Source organism: Hylobates moloch, unplaced genomic scaffold (genome assembly GCF_009828535.3).
Source record: "Hylobates moloch isolate HMO894 unplaced genomic scaffold, HMol_V3 SCAFFOLD_8, whole genome shotgun sequence".
In the NCBI taxonomy this organism is placed as follows: domain Eukaryota; kingdom Metazoa; phylum Chordata; class Mammalia; order Primates; family Hylobatidae; genus Hylobates; species Hylobates moloch.
The window spans coordinates 87,242,450-87,259,040 of record NW_026652283.1 but is presented as its reverse complement, the minus strand read 5'-3'; the positions used below and the strand labels follow the sequence as shown (position 1 = coordinate 87,259,040).

General features: G+C 45.9%; 1 protein-coding gene across 2 annotated transcripts in view; it reads left to right on the top strand.

Moving 5' to 3' along the window:
- Nucleotides 1-585: 585 nt before the first annotated feature.
- The window catches only part of TRAK1 (trafficking kinesin protein 1), a 216,499-nt gene continuing 200,493 nt past the window's right edge, over nucleotides 586-16,591 (top strand). The window contains exon 1 of one of the 2 annotated variants that reach the window (XM_058443543.1): nucleotides 586-924. The gene's annotated coding sequence lies outside the window, so the exon portion shown is untranslated. The remainder of the gene's footprint in view (nucleotides 925-16,591) is intronic. The other variant, XM_032161965.2, reaches the window with a different exon arrangement.

Below are 16,591 nucleotides of genomic sequence, written 5' to 3'. Positions count from 1 at the left end.
CCGGCTCCATCCTCTCTCAATTTACGCCTAAGGGCGGCTTTGCTAGGAGACAGCCTGCCCTGCAGGAACAGAACGCCTGGACTTACACTATGTTCACGACAATCAGCGCCCCGGGCCGCGGGGGCCCCATCCTTCCCTTAGACTGACTCTGGAAGGACCCCGAGAAGTGCTAGAAGTAAATAAGCGCTCGGGGAGGGGTGTGATCAGCTTTTCCGGATCCAGGTCTTTACCGGATACTTCTCTGTGCCCCACGGCGTGGGTAAAAGTGCAGGGGCAGCCGCGGGCGAGGAAGGCGGGGCGCGGCTCCAGGCGACTAGGACGTGGCCGGCGGGCATCCTGGAGGGCGGCCCGCAGGTGGCGGCGAGGGGCGGCGGGCGGGGCTGGGAAGGGGGAGGGCTCGGCGCGCGTCGGGCGGTGACGGCAGCGCGGAGGGGAGGTGCGAGCCGACCGCTCGCGGGAGAGCCATGGCGAGAGGCCGCGCCGCGGCGCCCGCAACAGTGCCCGCGTCCGCAGCAGCGCCCCCGCCCGCCGCCCCGGGGCTCACCCGGCCGCCGCCCCCGCGCGCCCCGAGCCCTTGACGCCCGCGCGCCTCAAGCGAGGCGTCCCCCGGAGTGGGGCCGCGCGCGGGAGAGCCCGAGCGCAGCCTTAGCGTCCCCGAGAGTCTCGAACGCCCCGACGACCCCCGCGTCTCGGAACCCGGGACTCCGAGCCCAGGAGCGCCAGGGCGGCAGGCGGGCAGCAGGAGGCGGCGGCACCAAAGCGGAGCTCCCGCGAGTGCCCCCGTGCTAGCCGGCCGGCTGCAGCGGAGGGAACCGGAGCCGCCGTGCGGCCGGGGCCGGGCCGAGAACGACGCGGAGGAAGCCCCCACCGAGGCCCCCTGGCACTGCGCCTGCTGCCGGGTTGCGCTCCGTGCACCTCTTGCGGGTAAGCCAGGGGTCAGCTCACCCGCGCCGCCTGCGCCTCGGGCCCAGGGGCTGGGGAAGGACACGGCTGTTCCGGGAGTATCCGCGTGAGATAGTGGCGGCGTGAGAGGCCGGGCGCCGGGACCCTGCGGGGACAGCCCTCCCAATGCACCGGCCGCACCTGCAGGAGGCCCTCGGAGCCCGGAAAAGTGCCCCTAGGGCATCGTGTCGGCCACGCCGCGTGGCCTGGATTCCGTGCTCCGGCACTCCGAAGTGACAGTGAGGCGACCTTCAAAGAGCCTGGAGCTGAGCCAGGCCAGAGCGCGGGCAGCACCCCGATTCCCACTCACCCGCAAAACTTGATGAAAATGACATTATCTGAGCGTGTCAGAGAACAGAGAGCCCTTAGAGCCCTCCTTTGCATCCTTGAGAGTTAACAAGTTTACTTTGTCACTTTTTTGACCTGATTTTTAAAGTTCTTTTCTAGTCTCCAAGGTCAACCTCTTGCAGGTAAAAACAAATATAATGAACTATATCGTTTCTTCTTTTGTAAAGTTGTGTTTCAGGAAAGTTGTTTAAAGTCGGCCTGCTCTTGAGGCTGGCGCTGGGTGCCCCCTCCCCGTTAAGGTTGCCTGTTTTAGAACCCGTGGCTGCACTTGTTCAGACACTGAAATTAGCGTCCGCTTTGAGAGCCTTCAAAGTATTCGTCGTTGGACCGCTGATTTTTTTTTTTTTTCTGATATGCTTCACTAGAACTTTATTTGCTTCAAAAGTGTAAACGTTGTCAATACTGTCTGTGAGTGTGTATTCGGGACTGGTAACCTTTTCTGGAGGGTCTTTTGTTGATCTGGAAGGGGAGTGGAGGTTACCGTAGGGAAATGATCTAGTTCCAGGGTCCTTTCCAATTTCCAACTACAAGAGCAGCGAAGAGGAAGGTGCTCAGACTGAGCTCTGATTAGCCCTGGAACCAGTCTGTACTGGGGAGGGTCTCCCCAGATTGAGTGAAGGGACAACAGGCTGGGAGCTTGACTGGTAGATTTGGAGAGCTGGACCTGGAGTGACAGATGGCGCCTTCCCCTCTGTCTCTCGGTTTGGAATGGTCATACTCGGTTGCTCTTTGATCTTGGACCTCAGCTTTGTCACAGAGATTCCCAGGCCAGTGTAGTCTAAGCCAGCTGGAAAGCTGAGCCCGGCCCTGGGGGGATGCTGAATCGGGTTAAAGCCCTTGTCTCAGGGCTGCGAGTTTGGCAACAGTTGGATCTCAGCTTGGCCCCAGCACCAGCCGTTTCCTGTTTGATGCCCCAGGGACCAGTTTCCCATCCCCAGCGCTCGGTTGAGGGTGTCTCCACTCTGGCTGTGTTGCTTCTCCTTCTCTGTGGTCTTGGAGTGGGAAACCTGGACTGAAATTCCAACTCCTCTCTCTTTATTGGCTGTGTGACCTTACTTAACCTCTCTGTCCTGCTCTCCCTTCTCTGGGAGACAATGTTTTAAATGGAAGTGTCTGTAAAAGTTTGACTCAATGACTTGGGAGCGTTTTCAGGTCTCATTCCTACATGATTGGGTTTGTAATTTGGTAAGCTTTTTGAGCCCCAACAGGGATAATAAAGCATATAATAGTAATTATTGTTTTATAGGTTTATTATGAGGGTCAAATCAGGTAATATAAAAGAGCTTTGGGCCGGGCATGGTGACTTAATGCGTGTATTCCCAGCATTTTGGGAGGCTGAGGCAGGTGGATCACTTAAGGTCAGGAGTTCGAGACCAGCCTGGCCAACATGATGAAACCCCGTCTCTACTAAAAATACAAAAATCAGCTGGGCATGATGATGGGCACCTGTAATCCCAGCTACTAAGGAGGGTGAGTCAGGAGAATAGCTTGAAGCCAGGAGGCAGAGGTTTCATTGAGCCAAGATCCCGCCACTGCACTTCAGCCAGGGTGACAGAGCAAGACCCCATCTCAAAAACAAAAACAAAAAACATAAAAATAAAAGGGCTTTCAAAAATAATAGAGCACTATTCACATCGAATGGAGTTCTTAAACTTTCACTTTCCAAACTAACAACACCTTAAGGTTTGCCATCTTAAGTGGACTTTGCTCCTGTCATTGTATTTTTTTTTTTTTTTGGGACAGTGTTGCTCTGTCACTGAGGCTAGAGTGCAGTGGTGTGATCTTGGCTCACTGCGTCCTCCACCTCCCAGGTTCAAGCGATTATCTGGCCTCAGCCTCCCAAGTAGCTGGGATTGCAGGCACCTGCCACCACGCCCAGCTAATTTTTGTATTTTTAGTAGAGACGGGGTTTCACCATGTTGGCCAGGCTGGTCTCAAACTCTTGACCTCAAGTGATCTGCTGGCCATAACCTCCCAAAGTGCTGGGATTACAGGCATAAGCCACCACTCCCAGTCCCTGTCCTTGCATTCTGAGTCCCTGCCTCTGACCTTGTATATAGTAGGCCACTGTAATTGTTTGGTGATTCTTGAATTAACCATCTGGGCTCTCCATCTTGACTTCGTGCTCCCAAGGTAGAGAACAGACCTTAGGCGTTCTCCTCTCCATCAGCTGTTGGAGTTTTTATAGATGCGATTGTTCTGTTGCACCATATAGCTCATAAGAGAGCTAAGGAGAGTAAGCAGATAGGTGGCCAGTTTTTCTACAAGGGACAGTTCTTTTTTTACCCTTTGGGGCTCAAGTAAGAAAGGCATTGGAGGATGAACAGTCATTTAAACTCACTGAGGATTGCAGATATTCAGTAAAGCCTTTTGTGCATGCCAGAGTTTAACACTGTATGGTTGGGAAGTTTAATAAACTTTAAAGTTACCATGACCAGCCTCTTCACATATATGATTCTGTGACCCTTGATTTTGAAAATGGACTCTGATCACTGGCCGCGGTGGCTCACGCCTGTAATCCTGGCACTTTGGGAGGTCGAGGCAGGTGGATTGCCTGAGCTCAGGAGTTCGAGACCAGCCTGGGCAACCTGGTGGAACCCTGTCTCTACCAAAACACAAAAAAAGTAGCCTGGCGTGGCAGCATGCTTCTGTAATCCCAGCTACGTGGGAGGCTGAGGCAGGAGAATTGCTTGAACCCAGGAGGTGGAGGTTGCAGTGAGCCAAGATTGTGCCATTGCATGCCCGCCTGGGCAACAGAGTGAGACTCTGTCTCAAAAACAAAACAAAACAAAAGAAAATGGACTCTGACTTATTTAACTCATCTATATTTGGCATGCACTGTGATTTTTGTAGGGGAAGACAAGAGGATGCTCTTTTTAAAAGTTGGAGATAGAACCCAAGGGCTTATGTGGGTTCTTAGATTTTTATTCTTGGATTCTCTGTTGTGAGACAGAGATACACTGTTGAATGAATGGGTATTCTGGCTTCTCACCTCCTTTTCCCCCCTTCTTTTCAAACAAATGTTCCCTATTCTGACTTGTCTTCTTAGATGTATCTAAGTGGAGGCCACTTGCAGTGTTGAAAAGTGCAAATTTTAGTGAAGAGACAGTAAATAATTGCATATGTGTAAAACTGGATGTCTCCTGAGTTACACAGAATACCAGTGATGTTTAGCTGCTTAAAGGCTTTGATAGGCATTTTATGAAAGGCTGTGTAATATGATTCATTGTAGTGAGAAATTTATTTAATTATTATTGTTAATAGTGCACCTGAGGTGGAACAGGGTGGAATGGGGTGGGAGGGGAGCTCTTGAAATCCTTGTTTGGACTTAATTTTTTTGTTTTCAAAATTTATTATTTTTATTTTATGGTACTGTTCCTTGCAGAGCAGGGCTAACTCATAGGCAGTGTGCCTGTAGGCAGCCTGTTTGGACTTCCTTAAACATTTTTTTTTTCTTAGAGACAGGTTCTTGCTATGTAACAGGTGAAGCTGGCAATAGCCCTTCCTAGAATGCTGAGGTGGGAGGATCACTTGAGCCTAGGAGTTCAAGACCAGCCTGGGCAACATAGTGAGACCTCATTGTTACAAAAAAAAAAAAAAAGAAGAAGAAGAAAAATTAGTCAGGTGTGGTGATGTGCACCTGTAGTTCCAGCTACTAGGGAGGCTGAGGTGGGAGAATGTCTTGAGCCCAGGAGGTTGAGGCTGCAGTGAGCCATTATTGCACCATTGTACTCTAGCCTAGGTGACAGCGAGACCCCATCTAAAAAAAAAAAAAAAAAAATTGCTATCTGAGTCAAAAACTGCTCTTAAGGAAAATGTACCTTGTTTTCCCTGAGGTTCTGGGGAATCCCCAGCATAAGCACATGTACCCCAGTTTGGGAATTGTGGAGCTGGATTATTTCTAGGGTCTCTAGTTCCAGGACATTCAAAAGCAGAGGATAATCTATCCAGAGGAAGTGGATTTTGTACTAACACGCGACAAGGATGCTCCATCACAGTATAAATTATCCACATTTGAATGTTAAATAAGACCATGCTGTGGGTACTCAGGTGACTTTAAAAATCTTTTTTTTCTTGTAAGAAGTAGGAGAAAATAACTGTGAACATGTGGACTAAGTGGCTTGACATTTTCTGAAAAGTATGTCTTTAGCATACTATTCAGAGCACTTGCTGCATTCCTCCTTAATGACTAGAATTAGTTACTAGATAACATGATTATGTTGATTAAAAGATGTCACTGTCTACTCATTTGTGTTGATACAGATGAACTATTAGCAAATTCTATCTTCCATTACATAGATGCAGGTTGATTTATGTCACTTAAAAAAATGCATATTAATGGCTGAGTGTGGTGGCTTACGACTATAATTCCAGCACTTTGGGAGGCAGAGGCAGGTGGATTGCGAGGTCAGGAGATCGGGACCATCCTGGCCAACATAGTGAAACCCGGTCTCTATTAAAAATACAAAAATTAGCTGGGCGTGGTGGCGGACGCCTGTAATCCCAGCTACTTGGGAGGCTGAGGAAGGAGAATCGCTTGAACCCAGGAAGCGGAGGTTGCATTGAGCCAAGATCGCACTATTGCACTCCAGCCTGGCAACAGAGTATAAAAAAAAAAAAAGAAAAAAAGCATATTAATTAGAATAGGGATATAGGATCTCACTTTTTTTTTGTCTCTCTGCAGGATTACAGAGATAAAGCATTTATGCATATAGAGAACCATGGGATTTTAGAAGTTGTCCATCAGTTCCTCTGGTTGTTTTGGTATAATAAAAAAGTTCTTTTTTTAGAGATAGAATCTCTCTCTGTTGCCTGGGCTGAAGTGCAGTGGCCTGATCATAGCTCACTATAACCTTGAACTCCTGGACTCAAGCCATCTTCCTGCTTTGGCTTCCTGAGTAGCACGTGTGCTGCCACACCTGGCTAATTTTCTTTTCTTTTCTTTTCTTTTTTAAATTTTTTTGTAGAGATGAGGTCTTGCTATGTTGCCCAGGCTGTCCTAGCCTCAAGCGATCCTTCTGCCTTGGCCTCCCAAAGTACTGGGATTACAAGCATGAGCCACTGTACCTGACCAGGCAGTTCTTTAACATAAACAACATGCGCTGTGGGTCTGGATTTTTTTTATGCTAACATTCTGTAAGCTCTCAGTTTTTAAGTTTTGCGAAATGTGGAATGTATATGATACAACCTACTCTAGATACACAGCCTCTAGTGTAGGCTGCCTCCTTTTATTATGGGTTTCTATCAAATAATTTCCAGCTTGAGATTTGAGATGTGACCAAAGATAAAATGTCTCCCTATAATGTTAGAAGTGGTTTGGCTTCACCTGTATTATTGAGTCAGGAATTTGGACCTTGAGGAGCAGGTAAACAATGAGAGCTGAAACTACCCTTGAATTTATGTTTGTCTGAGGACCATTGGGAAATATTTCTTGGAGAGTGGGGAAGACAAATTCCTTTGACCTCCAGAAGAATTGATTGTCCTCACTGTGATGAGAAAATCAGGGAGAGAATGACTGAAGACAGCTCAACTGTTCATGCCAAAGGGACTGACAGTCCAGATTCATGGTGGAACCAGGTGGCCGTGTTCTGGCTGGAGAACAGCAGTGGGAAGAGGACAATGCTCATGAGAGGGAGATCCTGGCTGTCTCGGTTTCTGCCTGACTTTTGGTTCCTGCTGTGTTCTGTGGAGCAAATATTTTATATCATGTTGCGTTACCATCTAAGGTTGACAAGTTAACTAGAACCTTTAATTTCTTATGCATTGAACCTTTAATTATCTTAGCTCCATTAATTTTACTTACATATACCACTTGTACTGCCAGTAACTCCTTGTAGATAACCACTCTTGTGACCTCTATTACTGTAGGATAATTGTGCCTGTTTTGGACTTCATGTAAATTGAGTCATATAGTGTGTACTTTTATGTCTGGTCTTTTGCTCAACGTTTTATCTGCAATGTTCATCCATTTGTTGCATGTACTAGTGCTTCATTCCTTTTTAGTGTGGGATAGTATTCCATTTTATGGTTATATCATGATTTGTTCATACATTTACCTGTGGATGGACATTTGGTTTTTTTCCAGTTGGGACTATCATGGATAAAGCTGCTATGAACTAAGTATATAAGTACTCGTTTCTATCAGGTATATGCTCAGGAGTGGATCATTGGGTCATAAGACATATGTTCGGCTTTAGTAAAAATGAAGTTTTCCAAGTGTTCATTCTTCTTTGGATTTGGTATATAAGACTTCCAGAATTAAAAAAGATAACTTAGTAAAAGAGTATGCTACATCTTGTGATTCTGAATACAGGGCTCCCACAGTAAACTTGGTTTGCCTGTTGGACTTCCAGTTGGGGAGTTTGGTAATCTGATATTTTAAGAGATCTAGCAAGACAGTTATAGTATCAAGGGGCATTTTTTATTTACTGGGAGATCCAGAGGTGTGGGCCTTGCCTGCACTGAAGAATTTCAAACCTGGGAAGAAAATTGGAGGTTTACTTAAACTAAAGGGACAGATTCTTGTCATGTTAGGAAGTTGGAATTGGCAAGCATTATACTGGAGAATTAAAAATGCAAAACAAACAAAAAACCAAACCTATGATTCAGGAATAGCATTATAATGATTTAGAGGAAAGGTGGGAAGGAGGAAAATGAGCAATTTGTTATGTGTATGACTCACTGGTGCTGTGTCTGTGAGTATTACATTTGGGTGCAGAATTTCCAAGACAATTGGTTTAGTGGCTTTCATAGTACAGAATAAAGGAGTGTCTCCTAGACAGTGAGCATTTCATTTCAACCTTTGCATCTAGAATATATTTTAAATAAAATGCAGAATACTATGGGAATTGTACAGTTGTACAATTGCTTTATGTACCTGAGTGGGAAGTAGCTTTGTTTTCATTCATTAGTTAAAAAGTAAAAACCTTCAGATTGAACAGTGTAGATACAACGCAGCACGCCATTGATGTGTTTGAAGCCATGTTCTTTTTTCCCCTGTAAGATTGTTGCTTAGGTGCGTTGAATCCAGCAACTCCTGTTTATGACAGGCAGCTTTGGAATCATTACCTTATATGATAACCTCATGCAGTTATTATTTTTTTGAAATGGAGTTCACTCTGTTGCCCAGGCTGAAGTGCAGTGGCACGATCTTGGCTCACTTCAACCTCCGTCTCCCTGGTTCAGGCAATTCTCCTGCTTCAGCCTCCTAAGTAGCTGGGATTACAGGTGTGTGCCACCACACCTGGCTAATTTTTGTATTTTTAGTAGAGATGGGGTTTTACTGTGTTGGCCAGGCTGGTCTCGAACTCCTGGTCAGTTATCCACCCGCCTTGGCCTCCCAAAGTGCTGGGATTATAGGTGTGAGCCACTGCCCCTGGCCCTCATACAGTTATTAAGAGGATTATGTGAATTTATACATATGCTTGGTGAGAGGAAGCATTTGTGTTAGCCATAATTATTGTTTTTACTGAACTCCTTATGATCCATTCATCCAAAAATAGTTTGGAACAGGTATTCTATGCCACACCTCAAGGGTAGGGTGTGCACTGGACTTCATCTATATGACAGTAACAGGAATAGCCCCCATGGCCTAAAGCATTGATGTGAGCTATGGTTTTTGCTCACCCATCAACTAGCTTCCCTGCTTTGACTTTGAGGAGAAAGGTTAATTTTGCAGTGGTCCCAAGGCATTAGAAGAATCGCTTTGGATTTGAATATCAAGACATTCCAAAGGTCTCTTGTGGAAGAAACATAGTTTGGTGTTATGTATTTGGGAAAACATCTTTCTATTTGAGAAAACAAGCAGATTGTTATTATTACAGCAGTGGATAAAAGGTGTGACAGGCAAATCATTGGCAAAATAGACTAAAATGTTGACTGGTGCAGTGGATGTTTTATACTGTATTTGAAAGATAGGAGTTAGTCTTGTTAAATAACTGGCTGGGTGTAGCAGCTCATGCCTATAATGCCAGCACTTTGGGAGGCCAAGGCAGGTGGATTGCTTCAGCGCGGGAGTTGGAGACCAGCCTGGGCAATGTGGTGAAACCCTATCTCTACAAAAAGTACTAAAATTAGCTGGGCATGGTGGTGTGCCCCAGTAGTCCCAGCTATCTGGGAAGTTGAAGCAGAAGGATCACTTGAGCCCAGGAGGCAGAGATTGCAGTGAGCTATGATTACACCATTGTACTCCGGCCTAGGCAATGGAAAGAGACCCTGTCTTAAAAAAAAACAAAACAAAACAGAAAACTTTAGTACAAGAGGAATGTTTCACAACAATTGAGTGTTAACTTGCAAAACCTTTAACTGGACTAAGTCTCTTGATGGTATAGTAGAAGTGATACTCATGGAAAGGAATAAAGAAAATAAATATTCCTGGCCCGGCGAAGTGGCTCACACCTGTAATCCCAGCACTTTGGGAGGGCGAGGCGGGCGGATCACGAGGTCAGGAGATCGAGACCATCCTGGCTAACACGGTGAAACCCTGTCTCCACTAAAAATACAAAAAATTAGCTGGACGTGTTGGTGGGCGCCTGTAGTCCCAGCTACTCAAGAGGCCAAGGCAGGAGAATGGCGTGAACCCAGGAGGTGGAGGTTGCAGTGAGCCGAGATTGCGCCACTAAACTCCAGCCTGGGTGACAGAGCGAGACTCCATCTAAAAAAATAAAAATAAATAAATAAATAAATATTCCTGGGAGTTTGGCTATCTTATAATCTAGTTTTTGTTCTTTATAGTATACTGAATTCTCTGTTTGGCAAAAGGCAGCATGGCAGATTGATCATCACAAGCAAGTTTGAGAATTTCCCTCACAAACTCAAGTTGCATCCACATTTGGTCACTAGGGTGGAAAAGGGATGCAGTTTGTAGATGTTCCAAAGAGAAGGCCCATGGCAGGGTTGGGTGACATTAGGAGTAGTGGCTGGCTTTACCTTGGTAAACGTGTCCTAGGCCGTGTCCTAGGCCGTATGTGATCCTAGGCCTTCTACCTTCATGATGACTGAGACCCAGCTGGAAGCTCTGGCTGTACTCAAGGTGAGAGAGGGTGGGGGTTAGTGAGTGATAGTGTGGGTAGATGTTTAAGAGATAAGCCTTGGTTGTTGAAGAGATAGTGGTAGGGTAAAGGAGGGGGTGGAGTGAAGGATAAGGCTGAGGTTTCTGAGTTGGACCACCATTAATCAGTTGTCCCAGTGGTGAGGACCTGGGGGGTCATGTTTTGAATATGCTGAGTTTGACGTGCTCATGAGGGTTTTTTTTTTTTTTGAGATGGAATCTCGCTCTATTGCCCAGGCTGGAGTGCAGTGGCACAATCTCGGCTCACTGCAACCTCCGTCTCCCGGGTTCAAGCAATTCTCCTGCCTCAGCCTCCCAAGTATCTGGGGATTACAGGCGCCCGCCACCACACCTGGCTAATTTTTATATTTTTAGTAGGGATGGGGTTTCGCCATGTTGGCCAGGCTGGTCTCGAATTCCTGACCTCAGGTGATTCACCCACCTTGGCCCCCCAGAGTGCTGGGATTACAGGCGTGAGCCACCGTGACCGGCCACTCCTGAGATTGCTAAGTGGAGATGTTTAGGGCAGTGGGACATCTGGGCCTGACAGTTCGAAGAGGGATAGGAGTTTGAGGCAATGGTTTGGGGACCATTCCTGTGTAGTGATATCCATGTGTAGGAGAACTCACAGAGGAGTAGTGACTAGAGATTGAGAGAAGACCAGAGGTGCTAGGGGAGGGAGTGTTCTTTTGGTGAAGGGTAGCGTTCACAGGGTTACTCTGCTGTGAGAGGCCAGGTGAGATAAAAGCTAAAATGTCTTTGGGTTTGTTTATACATAGTAGGTATGCAGATATTTCTAGTTGTATCATTTGGTTCTTTGTTTTTCAGAAGAGATGCTGGCTTAGCCTTGTAAACATCGCAGTTGTATAAAAGTATTTATGATAGTCCTTAAAATGCCGTAATTATCTTTGAAGTTTTGTAATTTTGCAGTGTTTAACTTATGGCAGCAATAGCATTGGTATTTTAAATCAAAACAGAACACTGTCAAGGGTTGCATAACTTATTTGTGATATTAACAAGATATAAAGCACTATGTTTTTGTGTGTAACTGTTTAACAGTAGATGAAGTTAATGATTGCCCACTTTCAGCTAATCATATGATTGCTATTGAAATAAGTACTTGCTAGACAGGGATAGAATCTAGTAATTTGTTAGCTTCAGTACTTCATGCTTGCATACACACCCATGCTATTGTGTTACCAAGCCTGAGTTTTGAAATGTGGCGTTCTTTGTCTTTTTCTGGTGAATAAACCCCATGTGTCTTACCATAGCCATTTGACTCTTCCTGGCTGTCAGGATGTGTTGCCCTGGACTGAGAGTGAGAGATCCCAGATTTTTCAGCTTCTCTTCCAATTGCCGTGGATACCACATTAGTGCCAACATGAGTCTCCTCTTGTCACTTTCTGCTAGGCTTCCCCTTAGAAGCTGAAATTCTTTCCCTTCCTGATGCTAAGGTGCAGTTTCTTAAAATGCTAGAGAGTTTTTAAAAGTATACTGTGATGGGAATTAGTTTCAAAAGATTATGCCAGAGGGAGTTAAAGCTTCCCAACCTTGTAAAAACCTCACTTCTTTATGTCCTCCCTGCCCCGCTTTCTGCTGTGCTTGGTTTCCTCCTAGCAATATGCCTTGGTCAGTGGGAGAGTCTTCCTGTCAGACATAACTTCCCAGACCAGGGCTCCTGGAGGTGCCTGTACCTTGGACCCTGGCAACGAGGCACTCTGGGGCACGCTGGCCTTTCATTGTGGTGTAGAAAGTTTTTCATTTGGAATTCCATTTTAAAAATAGATATAGGGTTATTTATATCTTCTTACATTAATTTTGATAAGTTGTGTATTTTAAGGGCTTTATCCACTTTATCTAAGCCACTGAATTAATTGGCACAATTATTACTCTTTCAATGTCCATAAGACCTGTAGTGATGTCCCCATGTTTTATTTCTGGTATTTGCCTTTCATGTTAAGAATGTGTCTGTTCAAAGGGAGAGGGGAAGGAAAAAAGAAGAATGTGTCTGTTCAAAGCACTGCTGGATCAGAGTAACTTAGCTCAAGAAAATGGGAGGGGGTGGTTTCTGGAAGGGGAGAATGAAAGCAGTGGAGGAAATAAAGCATGAATGTGGGGGAGGGTGGGGGTGGGGACTGCTTCTCTTGCTGGCTGCCTTCTCTCTCTGGAGAAGCTGCTGGAGAAGGAGCAGTCACGTGGGTGGTGAGCTCATTAGGCTGGGGACACCAGCTGTGCTATTATTAGGGCTTTTAATGTCCGTGGCAGATGTTCTTAGGCGGAGTTCCAGCCTTGTTCACTTCCCACATATGGCATGATACAGTACACAGAAAAAAGAGGGACTCTTTAACAAATAGCTTTTCCATGAAACACATCACTGTTTTTTTCCCCGTGAACTTTTTTCTTTTCTTTCTTCCTCTGTCTCTTTCTTTGTTTCTCTCTCTGCTGTTTGTTCTTTCTTTCTCCCTTTCTTTCTCTTTCTCCCTCTGTCTCTTTCTTGCTCTCCTCTTTCTATTTTTCTGTATTCTCATTCTCCCTGTCTCTCCCTCCATCCCTCCCTTCTACACTTCCTTCTTTTATCCTTTGAGGCCCTTTTTATTTAATCCTTTGTGGAACCAGAAGAGGACTCAGAGGCACATGAAGAAAGTTTGCCTATTTTAGATTAAAAGTGAGCCTTAGCATTTCATAGAAAGTATACGAAATGTGGGTAAGTCTCGGGGTGATCATATACTAGAGAATTTTTTTGACAAGAGCCTGTTTTGAATTGCGTGGTTAGCTTGCTGCCTCTTCGCTCCTCTGGCACAGTGGTAGTTTTGTACGGGACCACTTTTACCTCAATGGACTGATAAGCTAGCCAGGGCACTGATTATTTTTACATACCAATTTGTGTGTTGTTTGGCTAATCACCCCTTCTGCAGCTGTTGTCCTGGGTCTCAGTGATTAAGTGATCAAAGAGATCAGTGATCTTTTTTTTTTTTTTTTTTTTTTTTTTTTTGAGACAAGAGTCGTACTCTTGCCCAGGCTGGAGTGCAGTGGCGTGATCTCAGCTCACTGCAACCTCTGCCTCCCAGGTTCAAGTGATTCTTCTGCCTCAGCCTCCCGAGTAGCTGGGACTACAGGCACGTGCCACCACGCCTGACTAATTTTTGTATTTTTAGTAGAGATGGAATTTCACCATGTTGGCCAGGCTGGTCTCGAACTCCCGACCTCAGGTGATCTGCCTGCCTCGGCCTCCCAAAGTGCTGGGAATACAGGCATAAGCCACCACGCCTGGCCAGTGATCAACTTTTGTCAGTAAGCTTCCATGTGTAGACCCTCCTTCTCCCCTCATATTTATGGTAACCCATGTCTTGGTTTGGAGTTACAGGGTATAATCAATATCAAATTTACTTAAATAACTGCTCGGGTAGACTGACTTTCTACAGGAAATGGGCTCATGTGAATATAACCTCAGTGTATACTCTTTAATAAATCTCAGAATGATGCAAGTTTCCTTATAGATGTTTCTTACTGTTTATTTCAAATTTCTGATATTTTGATATATTTACACTAATTTTATAGCTAAGCACAAAATTAATTACCTCATCATTTTTATTTCAAAAATAATAAGATAATACATGCATACATTAGTGGCATATCTTACTCTAATAATGGCCACAACTTTCAGAAGTACATTTTTAGAAAAGCTTTTTGGCCGGGTGCGGTGGCTCACGCCTGTAATCCCAGCACTTTGGGAGGCCGAGATGGGCGGATCACGAGGTCAGCAGATCGAGACCATCTTGGCTAACATGGTGAAACCTCGTCTCTACTAAAAATACAAAAAATTAGCCGGGCGTGGTGGCAGGCGCCTGTAGTCCCAGCTACTCGGGAGGCTGAGGCAAGAGAATGGCGTGAACCCGGAGGCAGAGCTTGCAGTGAGCTCAGATCACGCCACTGCCCTCTAGCTTGGGAGACAGAACCAGACTCCATCTCGAAAAAAAAAAAAAAAGTAAAGCTTTTCTAATCCAGGCATTTTTCTTCAAAATAAAGTAAATAAATCTATTTTCGAAAAGTACTTTTGTATTTAAAACACTATTTAGTTGTAGAAAATATTTTTTAAAAAGCCCCAAACCTAAACTATACAGTGAGGCCAGTATGAGAATAGAGGTACTGAAATGGGTAACTATTTATTAATATGTTTATTTCCCTGTGAATTCAGAGATCGGGAAAGAAAACCAGGAACAACCATTTTTCATTTCTCTGATTTTATCTGAAGGAGGGGAATCATAAAGTAGGAAGCCTTTTATCTCAATGGCAGACTCTGTTATTTTTTTTTGAGATGGAGTTTTGCTCTCGTTGCCCAGCTTGGAGTGCAGTGGTGCGATCTTGGCTCACTGCAACCTGTAGCTGGGATTATAGGCGCCCGCTATCATGCCCAGCTGATTTTTTGTATTTTTAGTAGAGATGGGGTTTCATCATGTTGGCCAGGCTGGTCTCGAACTCCTGACCTCAGGTGATCCACCTGCCTTGGCCTCCCAAAGTGCTGGGATTACAGGCATGAGCCACCGCCCCCGGCCACAGCCTCTGTTCTTACAAACTAGTGGATGCAGGTGCTGGAACAGCAGGTGATGGGCCACCTGTTTACATGCTGCTCCCCAGTACATTTGCTGAGTGGTTTATGTTTATTCCAGAAATATATGGTTCGGTCTGATTTCACAGGTCTTCAGCAGGTAAGAATCACCTTTGATTAGAGTCTCCAGCAGAATGGGGAGCTGGAGACCCACTTAGATCAATGATTGCTAAGTGTGAGCTGTGTGGCTTCCGTGGGCCAGGCACTGAGTTATGACAGTAAATGAGACAGTCCAGGTCTGGGGGCAGACCAAAGAGACCCAATGTAGTAATAGATGTAGGATATGATACCAGGTAGTGACTAGGGGAGAGAATGAGGTGACAGCAGAGGTGTCTTTAGGGAGGTTATAGGTGAGCAGAGATTGAATGGGGATTGGGCCATGGGAACATATGGAGGAAAAGCTTCCCAGGCAGAGCAAACAGCAAGTGGAGAGGCCTTGGTCAGAAGGCCAGTGTGGCTGCAGTGCAGGCGCCCCTGGGGAAAGTGGACGTGGATGAAGCCAGGAGATAGTCAGGGGACAGCTGCATCCCACTGGCCTGCCGGCTGCTGTAAGGAGTGGGTATTTTAATCTGCATGTGATTGGGAACTACTGGAGGATTCTGAGTATGGAGGAAGCTGCAGGAGAGTGACAAGAATTGATTGATTTTTAGATTATTTATTTATGAGACGGTATATTAGTCTATTCTCACATGGCTATAAAGAAATACCTAGGATTGGGTAATTTATAAAGAAAAGAGGTTTGATTGGCTCGTGGTTCTACAGGCTGCACAGGAAGCGTGGTGCTGGCATCTACTTGGCTTCTAGGGAGGCCTCAGGAAACTTATAATCATGGTGGAAGGCAAAGGGGGAGTCAGCACTTCACTTGGCTGGAGCAGGAGGAAGAGAAAAGATAGAGGTGCTACACACTTTTAAACAGTACCAAGGGGGATGGTGTTAAACCATAAGAAACCACCTCCATGATCCAATCACCTCCCACCAGGCCCCACCTCCAGCATTGGGGATTACAATTCAACATGAGATTTGGGCGGGGACAGAGATCCAAACCATATCACAGTGTCTTGCTCTGTCACCCAGGCTGGCGTGCAGCGGTGCAGTCCTAGCTCATGGGAGCATCAACCTTCTGGGCTCAAGTGATCCTCCCACCTCAGCCCCTCCGGTAGCTGGGACTGCAGGTGCACGCCACCATGCCTGGCTAATTTTGTTTGCTTTTTGGTAGAGATGGGGTCTCACTGTGTTGCCCAGGCTAGTCTTGAACTCCTGGGCTCAAGGCATCCTCCCTCCTTGTCTTCCCTAAGTGCTGGGACTACAGGTATGAGCCAATGTGCCCAGCCTGATAGACTTTTTTTTTTTTTTTTTTTTGAGGCAGAGTCTCACTTTGTTGGCCAGGCTGGAGTGCTGTGGTGTGATCTTAGCTCACTGCAACCTCTGCCTCCCTGGTTCAAGTGATTCTCATGTTTCACCCTCCCAAGTAGCTGGGATTATAGTTGCGTGCCACCATGCCTGGCTAATTTTTGTATTTTTAGTAGAGATGAGGTTTTGCCATGTTGGCCAGGCTGGTCTCAAACTCCTGGCCTCAAGTGATCCACCCACCTCAGCCTCCCAGAGTGCTGTGATTACAGGTGTAAGCCACTGTGACTGGCCCTGAT